The sequence below is a fragment of the Protopterus annectens genome, chromosome 16.part0 (genome assembly GCF_019279795.1).
Source record: "Protopterus annectens isolate FY-2018-M chromosome 16.part0, PAN1.0, whole genome shotgun sequence".
Taxonomy (NCBI): Eukaryota; Metazoa; Chordata; order Ceratodontiformes; family Protopteridae; genus Protopterus; species Protopterus annectens.
This window is the reverse complement of record NC_056750.1, coordinates 335463804-335477004: the sequence shown is the minus strand read 5'-3', so window position 1 is coordinate 335477004 and position 13201 is coordinate 335463804. Positions and strand designations below refer to the sequence as shown.

At 44.7% G+C, this 13201-nt stretch overlaps 1 protein-coding gene across 1 annotated transcript in view; it reads left to right on the top strand.

Moving 5' to 3' along the window:
- The window catches only part of MIGA2 (mitoguardin 2), a 1296375-nt gene that overhangs the window by 255776 nt on the left and 1027398 nt on the right, over nucleotides 1-13201 (top strand). The gene's annotated exons all lie outside the window — the stretch shown is intronic.

Here is a 13201-nt window from a genome sequence, read left to right as displayed (position 1 = left end):
AAATGGCCATTGGTGAAAATTTTTTACGTTCATCATTTCCACTGTTGCAGTAGCCTTTAAGCTGTATGGGTTGTGTCTTGCCCAGAACACAGCAATTGGCCAGTTTCCAAAAGCTCTGGCTCCCTCCCTCCCATCCAAACTTCGACTTTGACTGCTGACTGGTCAGCCATGAGTAGGGAAAAGTCTGCTTTCAGTGTGGATTTTCAGAACTTGCTGCCTCGTGAAGAAGCAGCTCAGAGGCTCTACTGCTGGCCTTTCAATTCCTTTCTGACAGATACTCCCCTTTGAGAAAAGCCTTCCACACAGAAAATACTTATTGTTAATGTGTGTAGTTTATTTTAATTTTTTTTTTTTTTTTGCTTTTCTTTGTGTATATGTCTTGGTCCCTTTAATAAACCCGGTATTTCTGAACTACTGATGTTATGTAGTCCAATCTCGACTACATTCTTACTCACGGGTTCGGAGCCGAATATCGGCTCCGACTCAACCAACTTTTTATTTACTAGCTCGAAGTCTCCCACTGGCTGGGCTAAGCAGGTATCCCATGCTGCAGTGCTCCATATCCCCAGATCTCATTCGCCGCTCGTGGAGCTAGGACGTGGTCTCGCTTGGCTGTGGCCAAGTACCTTCTTTTTCAATTTCTCTCGAGAAATTACTAGTTGTTTAACCACAAAAGCTATTTTAATAGCTATTTCTTCTTTTTGCGTGTTTGCAATGTGTTTATTTTTGTGTAGTTGGTATTCCTGACTGTTCCGGTGGGCTAGGCCCGTTTGACTTAGAGGACCTAGTCCTCCTTCCTGTGTAGAGTTCCGTTCCCTTGGGTTTGTTCTTGGTTATTGGTCTAAGCCTGTTCTTAGTGTTTTCCCTTGTAGTTAGTGTGCTGTGAATTGTAAGAACCATTTTATTTAGAGGTTCTTGGTTCCCTTTGTGTGTGCTGTGATTAGTAGTTTTTCCTGCCTTTGCTGCTTTCTTCAGCTAAGTTGCGTTCTGTGGTATTCTTGTGCAAGATGTCTAAGGATCAGAAGGAACATAAACCTTCCGGTTTTAAAAAATGTTCAAAGTGCAATTACAAGATGTCCATTACAGAGGGGCACTCTGTATGTGTTTATTGCCTAGGAGCAATTCATTTGCAAGAGTCTTGTAGCTTCTCTCATACCTTCAGTCCGAGGGTGTTCCAGGAGAGAAAAAAATAAACTAATTTTGAAGGGACTTCTAAAACCTTTGTTTGAGGGGTCTTTAGACTCGATTTCTAGTTCTCAGTCCAAGTCTAAAGCTTCAAAGGCGAAGAAAAGATCTCCGGCTCCGTCTGTATCTTTGGAGCCTCCGGAGAAAATCTCTAAACTGGACTCTACCTCCTCGGCTCCTCTGTCCTCGGGGCCGCAGAAGGTATCTGTAGTACTGGAATCGGCGTCGGCTCCTATTTTATTGGAACCCATTCAGAGCTGGTCGCCCAGTGTTAGGCATGGCTCTCCCGAGAGGAGATCCCAATCTCCCTCCCTGTCCTCCAAATCCTCCAGGCTTTCTGATTGGGATGTCGATAGGGTGGTACAGAGGCTCCTGCAGTCGCCGGTGTTGGCAAAATTATTCTCGGCTCTGACCCAGTCGGCTCCGGAGCCTGTCCTGATGCTTGTGTCGATGGTTCCTCCTCCGAGCACTTCCTTGACTTCAGAGCCAGAGTGCTCCACTCCGAGTGATGTTCTTGCGCCAGCTCCGATACCCCTCAAGGGTTTATCGGTGCTGATGTCGGCTCCGTCCACAGAGTTCGGCACTCTGGTTTCCTTAGTCAGGCCCGAGGGGATACTTCGGGACACCTGTCTGTTCCGAGCCTCCCTCTCGATGCATCGGCTTGGGGGACCCCGACCCCGGTCATGGCCTCAGAGGCCGGTCGGTCCTCAGATTCGGGGGGACCCGCCTTCGAGGCCATGTGGAGCGCACTAGCCAGATCGTCATTTACATCACCCGGATCAGTCATTCCATCCCCTTCCACCCCAGCTAGAGCCTCTGACGTCCCCCTATCCATAGATGGCAGAGCCCAAAGGTCTGGGGATATCCCCATGAGTGGTCCCCAGCTTTCTGAGGGCCCCTCAGAGTCTGTGCCTGAGGAGCCCCCTAGAAAGAAGCTATGCAAGAGGAAGCACATAGAATCCCAGGACGAGTCTCTCTCTTCTGATACCGACCTCGAGTCCGAGGGGTCCCCCAAGTCATCCTCTGATGACGTCTCTTTCTCCGACATCCTGGAGATATTGTGACAGAGAGGAGACTGGCCGTCCAAAACCCCTTCTGAGGAGGAGTCTGTATTCCTCAAGGCCTTTGGTGCTCAACCCTCCACGTCCTGGGTGTCTCCACCCTTCGACGAGCTCTTGGATTTAATTTGTCGAAGGGTGTGGGAGAGTCCTGATTCGGTGGAACCTGTACCCCAAAGGCCCAATGAGTTTCTTTGTGCCCCCCCCAGGGAAAGAGTTTCTGTCCAAAGGGGTTTCTGTAGATGCCATGGTGGTGGCGGGAGCCACACAGCAGTAAGTAGCAGAGTCCTCTTCCTTTGTCCATCCTCCTAAGAAGGAGTCTAGGAGCCATGGACCGGTATGGGAAGCGTACCCTCTCGTCCGCGACCTTCACCTTACAGTCACTGAACTACCTCTGTCACTTTACTCTGCTCCAGAGAGATCTCCTCAAGGCGTTAGGGGATACTCTAGCAGGTAACGTACCTGAGGTGATAGCACACACGGTTAACGCCCAGGTGTCTACCCTCAATTCTGTTGTCAACTCGTCCATGAGGCTCATATCATATGCAGCAGAGGGGGCGAGTAGGGCAGCCAGTTCGAGAGTAGCCCTCAGGAGGCAAGCCTGGATGCGCCTGTGTCAATTCGCGGAGGCCTTCAAGTCTTCCTCCACTGATGCTCCCTTTGATGGGTCCTTGCTCTTTGGAACTAAAGTGAAAGACACCCTCACCAGGTGCGAGCAATAGGGAAAGACCCTGTCTGCCGTAGGGGTCCGTTTTTCCCTTCCCTTGAGACCTTACTCCAAGGCTCAGAGGGGAGGGAAGATGTGGTTCAAGAAATCGCAGAAGTTTTTCCCGTCCGCACAAGGTGAGTCCCCCTCCAGAGGCAGAGGAGGGGGAGGTTATTCAGGAAGATGCCGCCCTAGAGGCAGAGGAGGCCCCCCCGCAACTCGGGAGACCGTGATTCCTTTCGCGGTTCTTCCTACCATCATTCCTGATGTGTTGCCCGACTGTGCTTTTCTGGAGCAAGTCGGGGGCTGCATATCGTTGTACCCGGAAGCCTGGGAAAGCATCACCCAGGATCGATGGGTAGTATGAATAGTTTCCGGAGGTTACGCCATCCCCTTTTCGTCAGACCCCCCCTCCATTCAGTAGAATCCCAGACGTTCCACCCAGTCAAAGGGATCATGCAGCATTAGAGGTTTCAAAGCTGCTAAAGAAGGAAGTCATCCAACCTGTCCCCTCAGACCAAATCGGATTAGGGACTTACTCAAGACTCTTTTTGGTGCTGAAAAGAACAGGGGACCTGAGACCCATTCTAGATCTCAGCAGATTAAACCACTCCGTTCTGAATGGTCACCCTTCAGTCCATTTTTCCGTTGCTGGAAAAAGAAGTATGGATGTGCTCCATCGACCTCAAGGATGCTTACTATCATATCAAAATGGACAGGGCATCCAGGAGTCACCTACGCTTCCGGATGGGAGTCGGTCATTTTCAGTTTCGTGCCCTGCCCTTTGGTCTCACCACAGCCCCCAGGGTGTTCACCAAGTGTTTGGTGGTGGTGATAGCTCACCTGAGACGTCAAGGATTCCAAGTGTTTCCATACCTGGACGACTGGCTCCTTACTGCCCCCACCAGGCATCTACTCATCTGAGCCAGGGACGCTACCATTACCCTCTATCAATGACTAGGAATAACATTGAACTGAGAAAAATCTGCCTTGCTGCCCTCACAGTGTGTCACGTTTATAGGCCCAGAGCTAGACACCGTTCAAATGCGGGCCTTCTTGCCGCATGACAGGATCACAGTATTACAAAATCCTCTTTGCCCAGTGGTCTCTCCAAAAACTCCCCCTTTCCCACCAGATCCTACTCACAGACTGATGCAAACAGGATCTCAGTTGGTGGCTGTGCTCCACCAATCTGGACCAGGGGAAACCGTTTGTTCCTCCATCACCTGTCACCACGGTGACCACGGATGCCTCCCATATGGGGTGGGGGGGGCATTATCTTGGCAGGACGGTCCAAGGCACTTGGCAAGATCACGAGGTACATCTGCACATCAATGTCTTGGAGATGAGGGCGGTGTTACTGTGTTGCGGGCACTTCAGAGCTCTCTTCCTCTGGGGATGATTGCAATACACTCGGACAACATGTCCGTTGTGTGGTATCTAAACAAACAAGGAGGAACCAGATCTTACCCCCTGTGCAGAGAGGCCATGCGAGTGTGGCAGTGGGCAGTGTCTTCCCAATGTTTTCTAGTGGCAATGCACATTCTGGGGAAGGCCAATGTGATAGCAGACAGGCTGAGCAGAGCTATTCTGATGCCTTACGAGTGGTCCCTGAACTGTCTGATTGCGGAACAGATTTTCAGCAGGTGGGGTCAGCCTTGCTGCGATCTTTTTGCCAATCCCCTCAATGCCAAATGCAGCAATTACTTCACCCTGATCCCCCCACAGGGGGAGTCACCCAGGGACGCTCTAGTCCACGATTGGCCCTCTGGTCTGCTCTATGCTTTCCCTCTCTTTCCTCTGTTACCAAGAGTGATTCAGAAAGCCATATCCTTGGGAAGCAAGATGATTCTAATTGCCCCACACTGACCTCGCCAGGTCTGGTTCTCCTTTCTCCATCCATTTGCTGTGGACAGTCCTTTGATTCTGGACCCAGTACCAGACCTACTGACACACAAGTCGGGACAGTTCCATCCCTCCCTGCGGACCCTCAGGTTGACAGCCTGGCTACTCCACTTCTGTCGTTAGGCAGACTTCATCATTTTTCACCTGAGGTGGTGCACATCTTATCCTCTTCTCATAAGTCTTCGACTAGGAAGATTTATTCCAGCAAATGGAAGAGATTCTCTGTTTGGGCCCATGCCCAAGGAATTGACCCTTACACAGCCCCAATTGCTGCTGTTTTGGATTTCTTGTCCATGCTCTTTCAGCAGGGCTCTGCGCCTGCTGCCATTAAAGTCCAGCTGGCGGCTATTTCAAACTTTTATACCACCTATGAGCCTACCCTTATGACGCATAAACTCTGTAAGGCCTTTCTAAAGGACACCTTATTACTCCGGCCTCCTGTGTCCGAGCCTATCATGCCCTGGGATCTAAACTTTGTTTTGCAAGCCCTTACTTCCCCACCTTTCGAGCCGCCTGCCACCTGTGAGTTAAAGTTTTTGTCATGGAAGACAGCTTTCCTAATAGCCATCACATCAGCCATACAGGTGTCAGAGATTCAAGTTCTCTCCATCAAACCCCTGTATTTAATTTTTCATAAGGACAGAGTTTCTCTCAGACCCAGTCCATCCTTTCTCCCCAAAGTAACATCTTCTGTTAATCTCAGTTAGTCTATTGAGCTGCCAGTGTTCTTCCCTCAGTTCTCGAACAAGGCAGAGTTTAGGTTCCATCAACTGGATGTGCACAAACAACTACGATTCTACCTACACAGGACCAAACACCTACGAAAATCTGACCAATTGTTTGTTTCATTTTCAGAAAATAGAGCGGGATCCCCTATTTCCAAGGTTACCATTTCCAGATGGATTTCCAATTGTATTTCCTTTATTTATTCTTCAGCGGGAAAGAATCTACCGTTCCCCATCAAGGCTCACTCTACTAGGGCTGTTTCTGCGTCTATGGCATACCATGCCAGACTATCTTTGGATGATATTTTCTCCACACACCTTTATTACTCATTACAAACTGGATGTAGCTTCTAGGGGTCGAGCTTCCTTTGGTTCCACAGTCCTCAGGAGTATCTTCCTTTGAGCCTCCCAGGATAGAGGTGCTGGGGACGCTGTCCCGTGAGTAAGAATGTAGGCGAGATTGGACTACATAACATCAAGAAGTTATGTACTCACCATAACGTTCGATGTGTGTAGTCCATCTCGCCTCACATTCTTACATACCCTTCCACCTGCCCCCTTCCTGGAGGATTTGGAGGTTGTAATTGGTTCTAGAGTGTGCCTTTCAATGGTAGTTTGTGTTTTCTTATTCTCCTTGTTAGTGTTCTACCTTATTGGGTTGTTGTTATGCATGAGGTGTGATTGTTGGTTTCGCAGCAAACTAGATCTGGGGATATGGAGCAGTGCAGCATGGGATACCTGCTTAGCCCAGCCAATGGGAGACTTTGAGCTAGTAAATAAAAAGTTGGCCGAGTCGGAGCAGATATTCGGCTCCGAACCCGTGAGTAAGAATGTGAGGCGAGATGGACTACATACATCGAACGTTATGGTGAGTACATAACTTCTTGTTTTCTGTTTTGGACTGCTTTTGAGCTTTTGCTAGTGTAGGGCCATATTTGACGCAGACATGTACTGCCTATGCAAAGTATTTACTTATAAAATTTTATTGTGAGGTAGTGTTTAATTTGGGCAGAGACAATAATGGGACATGTAATGCTTGCATTCATAGTGTGTCAGCTTACCTGCCATTTATTTCTTCCATTCAGTTTTACTTAGGGTTTTTTGACTAGGTGTTAGTGTACTGCTTGTGCATTACTGTGCGTTTTGGAACTTTGTGTAAATGGTTAAGTCCGTGGTTTGTGTAGGCTTTTGACAACTTAACATTCCAACTAACTTGTTACGGCAATTCCAGCCGAATCCAACACATCATCCCATCTCAGCATGGATACTTATCCTACCCCTACTGATCCAACTTCTGCAGTTCCTAGGAAGAAAAAAACAACTTACCAGAAAGCCCTTGCTGACTATGTGGGCTTAATCTTCACCTCATCTGGGTGACTCTGTAATAGCCAGCTGTCATTCCTCAGATCACTCATTCACCTCTCCAGCTTCTTCTGGTATAGTCCCTTCTGCCTCCATGAACCGGAGATCAGACACATCTTCTTCATCTGTTCAAGTGTCAGATTCAGGCATGGGAAAACCCTATTTTCTAGGACATGGAGTTTCACTAAGGGATGCTACTGGAGGCTTCTTGGAGGCATGAAAGCCTTGTAGGAACAGTTGTCCCTTTCCTAGTCTGTCACGGAATAAACATTTAAGAAAAAAGAAAGGTTTGATCTTTGTTCACCCAAAGTCATGGACCCTATAAAAAAGGTGATTTTCTTGCTCTACCTAAGAAGCTGTTACAGACTGTCTTTCCTGGTATACTGCCTTCAATACCTGTTAATCATGTCCATTACAATATCCCTGAGGACAGCAGGTCAGGTGAGTTTGGCATAGACTGAGTCAGGGCTACAATATCCCACAGATTCTTGAGTCCAGTGCCTGATGCTGAGGAAAACTGATCCTCACAACATCCTTAGGAGCTAGGTCTCTTTTCTCACATTGTTGCCTGGATGAATGAGTTGTTTCTGTGGGAACAAATGGAAGCCTCCCTCTCTGAAATGAAGATATTTTTTGATATATTGCAGGTTGGATTGCCTTATTAATTCTATGCCTATTCATCCTGTAGTCCCTACATTGGAAGAGGTATATTTTGCTTCCTCCAATAACTGATTCACAACTGTCAGTCCCCAAAAAGCAGGTAGTTAATTTGAGAAACGTTGTCAATCCTAACATTTATCTTTTCTTTTTAATTCTTGTCCTGCAGCAAGTTTGTCTGCTGTGCCAGCAGTTAACGGGTTAATGGTATCATCCCAGATTTCTCCTTTAGATATTTAGGGAAAGATTTTGGGACAGATTTGTTATCAGAATTTCTTCTTCCTCTTCCTCCTCCACCACCACCACTATTACCACTAGGGCATATAGAATTCTTAACTATAAATCCCATATTAGGAAATCTGTGCTTTTTTGTATAGACAGTTTGAGTGATTTAGTTACCACTCTTTCCCCTGAAGAGAGTGCCTGTCTCAGTCTTATTGTTTTGGATATGTTTCTAGTGTCTAAACATGCCTTAAGGAATATGTAGGATTGTACAGATACTGTGTAGAGAGCCTCTTCTACTGTTTTGAGAAGGTATGTCTGAATATCTAGTCTTAAAATGTTCTGATAATGTAAAGTCTACATTTTTGTATTCAGTTTTAGGTAAGTTTTTATTTGGTCCATCTTCTGCTCAGGTCCACAAACAATTTGAGGGAAATTAATGCAGGAAGTTTCTAAGATTTTTCAAGCCTCCTGTCTTTCAGATCTCCCAAATCTTCTTTTACACCTAAGAAACAAAACAACCAGTTCATACCTACTCAGACTAAACAGGGAAACGACAACAAAAGAGTGCAATGGCAGGAGGGGGACAGTAATAATCTGGAGCCTTTCCAAAAAGGAATAGTTTATAACTTCAGAATGGCTATGCAAACACCCCCCCTTCCTTCCTGCCCCAAATTCTCTCAAAACCTGCAAGAACAACTGCTTCTGTTCATTTCCCTTTGGGAAAAGATTGTGATGGACTAATGGGTGTTAAAGGTGGTTCAAGACGGATGTATTTGGCACTGAATATAAAAGCTTCCTGTCAGGGAGTCCCCCCCCCCCCCCCCCCCGTGAACCAAACAGAATCTTTTTTTTGTCAGGTTATTCAAATGTTTCTTACCTAGAGAGTCATAAAACCAGTTGCATTTATTAAAAGGGGCCAAGATATCTATTCCAGAATGTTTCTGGTACCAAAGAAAGATCCCTTTAGGAGATCAGTTTTACAGTGTTCCTTCCTAATTCAACATGAGAAAGTTCCAAAATTCAAGATGTTGAACCTTCAAAGTCTGTTATCTCATATTTCCCGGGGAAGTTTTATGGTAACCACAAGCCTAAAATATCTCTGAATTTCTGTGTCTGGCTTGCATAGAGAGTTCTCTGCATTACCTTTTGGTTAGTTCCTGCTTCAGTCACTGTGTATGACAGACTGAATGGCACTCACTCATTTCCCTATTGAGATGACTTGTCTTTGCAAAGTCTTCACCAGATGTTTAGTCCCTAACATAGGTTTCGGTTCTTCTGACCAGTCTGGGATTCCAGTCTAGGGTGTCATATCGCATTACAACCAGGTGAGGCCTGTAGATGTTTCTGCAGTTACAGCCTGCTGTTGCCTCCAGGTGTCAAATATTGCTTGTTCATATTTGCATTAATAATTTCAAAATGATGCTACATACCGAGTATTAAAATATTTCATCTTAAAACTTGCATAGTGGCAAACACAACTGTATTGATGTGTGTGACCTCTGTTTAGTTCAGGTAGAAAAGATTATACTATTTATTTATATTGTCATAAATTTCATGTATTTCTGAATATCCTGACCAGCAAGTAGCACAGACAGAACTGCTTTGCCTTATATGAAAGCTCTTGACTTGATCAACAAAATGCTGATAACAGTATGCATGCAAGTTGAATGGTTGCTGAGCGTTGTTTATATTACTGTGACGTATGCAATCCAGTTTAAGATCTAGAACCTAAAGAATGCTATCACTATAAAAATAGTTTATGCTGAAAAGTTTTCCTTTTACACTTTCATAACCCCATGGTTCTGGAAATGTGTACGTTTGTTTGAAATACGAAGAGATGATTTGATTCTGTCAAAAAGGTTAGGCTCTGCCTATTAGAAATTATGGTACAAACTTCTAAAACGCCATTGGAGGGAATGAGTAATAAGGCACACTGCAGCAAAAGTTTTTTATGCACGAGACGATTGATTTCAGTCTGAAAACTTTCCTGAGTGTCTCCTCTCCTTCTCTAACTTCAGCCTGAGCGTTTCTCAGAATCCTGGGGTTCATGATTTATCTCGCCAGGATGCATATCAAAAAGATTCAATGTTATCTTAAAAACACATGGACCTAACACTTGCATTCCCTGGATTTGCAGATACTAGGCTTGAGCTTTGTATAAAAGAAACTGTACCAGAGGAGACTACATGTACAAGTAATTACAGGTTTCCCCTCATCCTCTCATTCAACCTGTAACTAGTATCCACAGGTTTTTCTTGGGGGACAGTTCCTATGGGAGTAAAGGTGCAAGGCCTGTGGAATTCTTCACACAGACCAAATCACATAATTTTAAAAGAGATGTGTGCTGCGATCCATGTATTTTAATCTCTGTCATCCGCAGGACCTCTCCAGATGATTACAGACCACACCACAGTGATGAGGCACATCAACTAGCAAGGAGGCACAAGGTCGTACCCTCTATGCAGGCAGTCTGTGATAGCTTGGGAGTTAGCTCTTCAGCATTCTTTAATCTTCCAAGCATCGTACTTTAATCAGAGTGAAAACATAGTGGCAGACATGCTGAGCAGGATGAGTACAGACCCTCATGAATGCAAATCGAATGTGGGAGGTGGGGTCTTCCAGGTATTGATCCAATTCTGGGGAGTACCTCCGATAGATCTGTTGGCCTCCTTTCCAAACAGACAACTGATACTTAATTCGCTTGCATGGGAATGTTTCTATATGCATTTCTATCCTTTCCATTGATATTGGGGGTAATTCTGAAGATTAAGAAGGACTCTTCAAAAAATATTTGTGGTGACTCTTGTTCCAGGTAATTTTGGTTCCTTCTTTTTATGAAATTTGTCAAAGGCAGTTAACACAAACATCCCCACTATCTAGAGCTACTCACACATGATGGGGAGTTTGATACATCCCAGTTTAAAATGCCTTTAATTATGTGTCTAGGTTATGATACCTTTTAGGCACTTCTCTTTAGAAGATGTTTAGCACATACTAAAAAAGGCAAGAAGTCCTGTTACTAGAAAATCTTACGTTGATATGTGAAGGAGTTTCCTAGTTGGTGCTTACCCAATTATCAGAACCCTGTCTGGGATTGTACCACAAAATATATGTTTGAGTTACTAGCTTCTGGCATTCGTGCTACGTAATCAAGGTACATCTTGTGACTGGTTTATTATGCCTAGCCATGGGTCCTTCTGTCAGAAATTGTTCTATTATGATAGCACTGAATAGAATGTTTCATCTGAGATCACTTCACAAGCAGGTTGCTCCATTCTGTTGGAAAAGTTAACCACGTCTCCATTTAAAGCCACAGTTCTGGCAGTTTTAAGGTTCAATAAACCTGAAAGTTTGACCAAAGTGGAAAACTGTTTGCATTTCTTTGGCATCTGCAAGATAAATATCTGAATTTCGAGCTTCCTTGGTAAGTAAATCTCATTTGGTCTGCTATCAGGATAGAGTGTCAGAACAAATTCTTCATTCATGCCCATGGTTGTTTAAGTTTTCTTTGAATCAGGCCATCAGTCTCCCAAAAATGTCCTTCCTTAGATCATTGTTGCAGTATTCCAAACTCTTGCGGTATCTTGTTGGATAACCCAAACGTCTGGTTGGGGTACCAAAGTCAAAAATCTTCCATAGAGCCTAGTTCTGATTTGTAACTTAAGCTCACAGGTGTAAGGGAACATAAGTGGATGTATTGGCATAAATCCTCAGACTATCATGCCACCAGTCTGAATGCAAGTCTTGCACCTGTCTATCCGCTGTTGATCATTGGTACTGTTGGCTTGTACTAGTTCAGATAAATGCCCCATTGGGGAAACTTAATTTTTCTCAATTGTATTGCTGTTTTTGCTCTCTTGAATGTCAGCTAGGAGGGGGAAAGTGCCTCACAAGCGTCTCCCCTTCCAGTGCCTTTCCTGTGTTCAGGTGAGGAGCAGGACTACAAAAACTGTACAACCTGTTAGTCCTTTCTTCCAAAGATCCTAAGAACTTGACTCTCATGTCTTAATTACTTCTTGGAACCTCTGTGCTTTAAGTGTCCTGCTCAAGCAAAGATGGTAGACCTTTCTACCCATGATGTTATGCCTGTTCAAAAGAAAAAGTTTAAAGGGCCTAGGCCTGATATCCTGACTGATAAGTAGGACTCTTACATACCTGCAGAGATCTCTGAACCTGTGGTATGCCTAACACCTTCTCAGACTTCCACTGCTGTGACCCTGCTGGAAGCCAGTATGGTGTCTGAGGTTCGCACGTTGAAACTACTGAAGCTGTTAGTAACTGAGAAGGGGAAACGCCATTTAATAATTTCCAAAGGACTCAAAGGCATGTTGCAGATCCGTGATGGAGAGAAAATTCCTGAATCGCTCAACATGGTTTGGAGCCTCCACAGTTCATCAAGTCGATGTCACATCTAGAAAAAAGAAACAAAAAAAAACTAAAAACATTCCTTTCCTTGACATACAAAGAAAAGGAGTGGCTGAATGTTTAACAAGTCCTATTTAAGGCCATAATGGCACTCTGGCCACCATCTTTTTCAGTGTCAAACTGCTACTGCTATTACTGTTTTTCCTTCTACTCATCATACTAAAAATGAAGAGGATAAATCAGACACGGATGAGTACTCTTTAACGTATTCATTCCAAATCCATTCACTAGATCAAGTAGCCTCAGATGATGATAAATTCTTGTTCTGTTGACTCTCCTGTGAAAGAAGCTTCTTTTGGAGAAACTATTGTTAATATGATGAAGCATTTTAGAAGGAGATCTAAACAGATTTTTGAAGTTCAACATTGATATTATACCTCTTTTGGAAGTAGGCATCCCTTCTTCTGCTCCTGTCTGGAGGCTTTTCTAGATGCCTTTGCGTCCACTTCCACTGCTCCAGACACTAGCTCCTATAAGGCTGGACAGGTTGTACAGGGTACCTTTGTACTTGACATTTCGGTGCAAGAAATCTGTAGCAGACCTTTCTTTGTTTCTCATGTTAGTGTATAAGCCTGCTGCCAGTGCTTTTCCTTCAGATAAAGACAGCAGGACAGTGGACAAATTGGGGAAGAAAGGTTTATACGTCCTTCATTCTGGCCTTTAGATTTCTGAATTACTAGGCTCAAATGATTAAATACTTATTTTCTATTCTCAACAATTTTAAATGACTTTGTCCTCCCTTGAGGAACCTACCAGTAAACAACAGGCTTTATCTTTGGTAGCTGAAGCTTCCCAAATAGCTAAGTACACTTGTTGGATTAGCATAATTGCTACAAGTAGCTGCTGCAATGTGGCCCACCTTGGCTTGAAAAACTTTGCAATTCACAAATGACAATGAAAGTTTGGACAGATAGACTGCCATTTTCCAGGGGTTGGAAAGATTTTCTTGTGAA